The 4,616-nt window shown below is 46.8% G+C and overlaps 1 non-coding gene across 1 annotated transcript; it reads left to right on the top strand.

The window, feature by feature from the left end:
* Window positions 1–1,133: 1,133 nt before the first annotated feature.
* trnai-uau (transfer RNA isoleucine (anticodon UAU)) lies at window positions 1,134–1,226 on the top strand. The gene is given in 2 exon segments: window positions 1,134–1,171; window positions 1,191–1,226. It is a non-coding gene; the product is annotated as a tRNA-Ile (tRNA).
* The last annotated feature ends 3,390 nt before the right edge of the window (window positions 1,227–4,616 follow it).

The raw sequence follows: 4,616 nt of genomic DNA, 5'->3' as shown, positions 1-4,616 counted from the left end.
GACTGTGTCTCTCTCTTCCCCCCCTCCCCCAGTACAGACAGTGTCTCTCTCTTCCCCCCCTCCCCCAGTACAGACAGTCTCTCTCTCCCCCCCCTCCCCCAGTACAGACAGTGTCTCTCTCTTCCCCCCCTCCCCCAGTACAGACAGTCTCTCTCTCCCCCCCCCCAGTACAGACTGTGTCTCTCTCCCCCCCCCCCAGTACAGACTGTGTCTCTCTCTTCCCCCCGCCCAGTACAGACTGTGTCTCTCTCTTCCCCCCCTCCCCCAGTACAGACAGTCTCTCTCTCTCCCCCCCCCCAGTACAGACTGTCTCTCTCTCTCTCTCTCTCCCCCCCCCCAGTACACAGTCTCTCTCTCCCCCCCCCAGTACAGACTGTCTCTCTCTCTCTCTCCCCCCCCCCAGTACACAGTCTCTCTCTCCCCCCCCCAGTACAGACTGTGTCTCTCTCTTCCCCCCCCTCCCCCAGTACAGACAGTCTCTCTCTCTCTCCCCCCCCCCCCAGTACAGACTGTGTCTCTCTTCCCCCCCCCCTCCCCCAGTACAGACAGTCTCTCTCTCTCCCCCCTCCCCAGTACAGACTGTGTCTCTCTTCCCCCCCCCCCCTCCCCCCCAGTACAGACCGTCTCTCTCCCTCCCCTCCCCTCCCCCCCGGTAGAGATCTCGCTTCCCCCCGTACACTTCTTACTCTTCCCCCAGTAAAGGCCGCACATCCCCCCGCTATCGCTGATTTGTGGCGGGGCTACGGCCCCTGGTTTCCCGCCCTGACTCCGGTCGACCCCTTTTCTTTAAATCGCTGAAATTCGGGGGAAGAGGCCGGGAAATATCTGAGTCCCACCACACACACACACACAGGCCTACAGGCAAGAGTGTAATACCAGGCCCGACGATAGGGGAGAGGACTCGGGGCTGATTCTCAGCACAAGCCGGAGACAGTGAGGCTGAGACTGGGCCCCAGCCCCCGACCCCTCCCGCGGCAGGTTAATGATCGTAAAACATCCAGCACTTCAGGTGGCTGAGCTGCCGTGAAGTTCTCGGAATCAGGCCGGACCAGGGAGTGCTGAAACAAGCCTGGGTCTGGCGTTCGACCCCGGGCCGAGGGTAGATGGGGGGTTTCACGGCGCTTGATGTCAGAGCTCCAGTGGCGCAATCGGTTAGCGCGCGGTACTTATATGACAGTACAGAGTGAGCCATGCCGAGGTTGTGAGTTCGAGCCTCACCTGGAGCACATGTTTTATGGGCAACCGCAAAAGTGCAACTTCCCCGAGTATTAATTACAGGAAAATCAACCGGATCAGTTTTTGGGAAAAATAATTTTGCAAGTATTCTAATAGCTTAGACTGCATCAATCCAAATAAAGAAACCATGCGCGGATATTACAACGGGTTGTCCTTTTCAAAAATACGATGAATAATATTATAGTAACCTTTTACCTGGACTTGCAGAATTATCACAATATTATTAATTAACAGTTAAACTGGAGTGTTTTCACAAAAAATATATCGCAACAGTCTTTTTAAAAAAAAATAGGCTTACAAAAATTATCCGAAATGTATTCTTAGTAATACGGAATATATTTAAACGTTACACTGTCTTTTTGGGAGGGAAAGCTTTGACACCACAGCTAATGTTGCAGACCTTTTATTATTCTTGTACAATTGCATATCTAAAACTGTAATAAACTATGTTTAGGATCTGTAGGGTTCATAATGCGAACAGTATTAAGACATTTATCAGCATTCATTTTTATATTAACTTCCAATGTCTAATTGCTAATTAGATTTTTAAAACATTATTCTGCTCCTGATACCAGTACAATTTAGAATTGCTTAAGGGAGCTTTGGCTAGGCTATCAGAAAAGAATGAACCATTATCCAATCATTATTTAGAATTATTTGCCAGCTCGCTGCTCTTCACCTATTGGACCTAAATTTCAATCCAGCTCAAACTAACAGGCTAGAAGTCTTTTTCTCTGTTTAAATGAATTTGGATTACTTCAACCCAGTTGCCAGTGGGTGTGGGCCAACACCACAACTGGACACTAAATTGGGAATTTTACTCAGAGTCTATAACAATGATTTAGTTTTGGATTAGAGAACCTTACACCAGTGTAATAGTGGGCACAGTTATGAAGTAGGGCTAAAGCATATTGTTGGAGCAGATTAAATAATTTGCTACACTTGAATTTGGAGTGCTTAAACTTAGAAACATACAAAATTTACAGCATAGAAGGAGGCCATTTGGCCCATCGTGTCCGTGCCGGTTGAAAAAGAGCTACCCAGCCTAATCCCACTTTCCAGCACTTGGTCCGTAGCCTTGTAGATTATGGTACTTCAAGTGCATAGCCAAGTACTTTTTAAATGTGATGAGGATTTCTGCCTCTACCACCCTTTCAGGTGGTGTGTTCCAGACCCCTACCACCCTCTGGCTGAAAAAACTCTTCATCAGCTCCTCTCTAATCCTTCTACCAATTACTTTAAATCTATGCCCCCTGGTTATTGACCTTGCTGCTAAGGGAAATAAGTCCTTCCTGTCCACTCTATCTAGGCTCCTCAGAATTTTTTTTATACACCTCAATTAAATCACCCCTCAGCCTCCACTGTTCCAAAGAAAACAACCCCAGCCTATTCAATCTCTCCTCATAGCTAAAATTCTCCGGTCCTGACAACATCCTCGTAAATCTTCTCTGTACCCTCTCTAGTGCAATCACATCTTTCCCGTAATGTGGTGACCAGAACTGTATGCAGTACTCAATCAGAGGTCTAACTAGTGTTTTATACAGTTCTAGCATAACCTCCCTGCTCTTATATTCTATGCCTCGGCTAATAAAGGAAAGTATACCTTATGCCTTCTTAACCACCTTGTCTACCTGTCCTGCTACCGTCAGGGATCTGTGGACATGCACTCCAAGGTCCCTCTCTTCCTCTACATCTCTCGGTATCGTCCCATTTATCGTGTACTCCCTTGCCTTGTTTGACTTCCCAAAATGCATTACCTCACAGTTCTCTGGATTGAATTCCATTTGTCACTTTTCTGCCCACCTGACCAGTCCATTGATATCTTCCAACAGAGTACTGCTTTCCTCCTCACTATCAACTGCACGGCCAATTTTTGTATCATCTGCAAACTTCTTCATCATACCCCCTACATTTAAGTCTAAATCATTAATATATACCACAAAGAGCAAGGGACCTAGTACTGAGCCCTGAGGAACCCCACTGGAAACAGCCTTCCAGTCACAAAAACATCCGTCAACCATTACCCTTTGCTTCCTGCCACTGAGCCAATTTTGGATCCAATTTGCCACTTTCCCTTGGATCCCATGGGCTTTTACTTCTTTGACCAGTGTGCCACGTGGGACCTTGTCAAAAACCTTGCTAAAATCCTTGTAGACTACATCAAACGTGCTACCCTCACGACCCTCCTTGTTACCTCCTCAAAAAATTCAATCAAGTTAGTCAGACACGACCTTCCCTCAACAAATCTGTGCTGACTGTCCTTGATTAATCCGTGCCTTTCTAAATGACGGTTTATACTGTCTCTCAGAATTGATTCCAATAATTTGCCCACCACCAAGGTTAGACTTACTGGCCTGTAATTACTTGGTCTATCCTTCTCTCCCTTTTTAAACAATGGTACAACATTAGCAGTCCTCCAATCCTCCAACACCACGCCTGTAGCCAGGGAGGATTGGAAAATGATGGTCAGAGCCTCCCCTATTTCCTCCCTTGCTTCTTTTAACAGCCTGGGATACATTTAATTGGGGCCTGGTGATTTACCTATTTTCAAAGATGCTAAGCCCCTTAAAACTTCCTCTCTCACTATGTTTATCCCATCCAATATTTCACACTTCTCCTTACCTACAATCTCTGCATCATCCCCTGCTTTTGTGAAGACTGACGCAAAGTATTCATTAAGAAACATACCCACATCTTACGCCTCCACTCATAGATTACCTTTTTGGTCTTTAATAGGCCCTACTAATTAGAGCCAGACCTTTCAGGAGAGAGATTAGAAAACACTTCTACACACAAAGGGTGGTAGAAGTTTGGAACAGTCTTCCGCAAATGACAATTGATGCTAGCTCAATTGCTAATTTTAAATCTGAGATACAGTATAAACTGGTTCCCAGGGTGGGCAACAAAGAAAGGGGGAGGTGTCCAGTGTGTTATCTTGCCTGCCGTGCTGAGGATGTGGAACATGTTGTGGCACTCTGGGCAGTCCTGAGCTGAGGGAGTTGGCAGTCAATGCCAGTGCCATCTCTCTCCAGGTGATATGAGTGATAATTCTGGGTGACTTCTTGACACCGCACCCAGGAAGCTGTTCGTCCTCTCTTCAGTGTCCCCTAGGAGGGCTTGGAGGTCTTCTCTGGGTTGGTGCCATGCCTGGCTGTCCTCTGGGCACAGATGGCACTTGAATATTCATAATTCTGTGTCCAAATGTAAAACTGGCGATATTTTGTCATGCAACAAAGTAATTTGTGAGAGATTTGAAAGAGCCTTTCCTTCTTGTCCCCCAGTGTTCTGCTGTAGCGTGTAGGTTGAACAGTGCATTTAAAAGGCTGCACAGAAGTTTCCTGGAGGTTCAGCTGCTTTACATGGGTTTTAGACTAAGGGGA

Source organism: Heptranchias perlo, chromosome 8 (genome assembly GCF_035084215.1).
Source record: "Heptranchias perlo isolate sHepPer1 chromosome 8, sHepPer1.hap1, whole genome shotgun sequence".
Classification (NCBI taxonomy): Eukaryota; Metazoa; Chordata; class Chondrichthyes; order Hexanchiformes; family Hexanchidae; genus Heptranchias; species Heptranchias perlo.
Note: the sequence above shows the minus strand (reverse complement) of the source record. Positions and strands in the feature narration are given on the sequence as shown.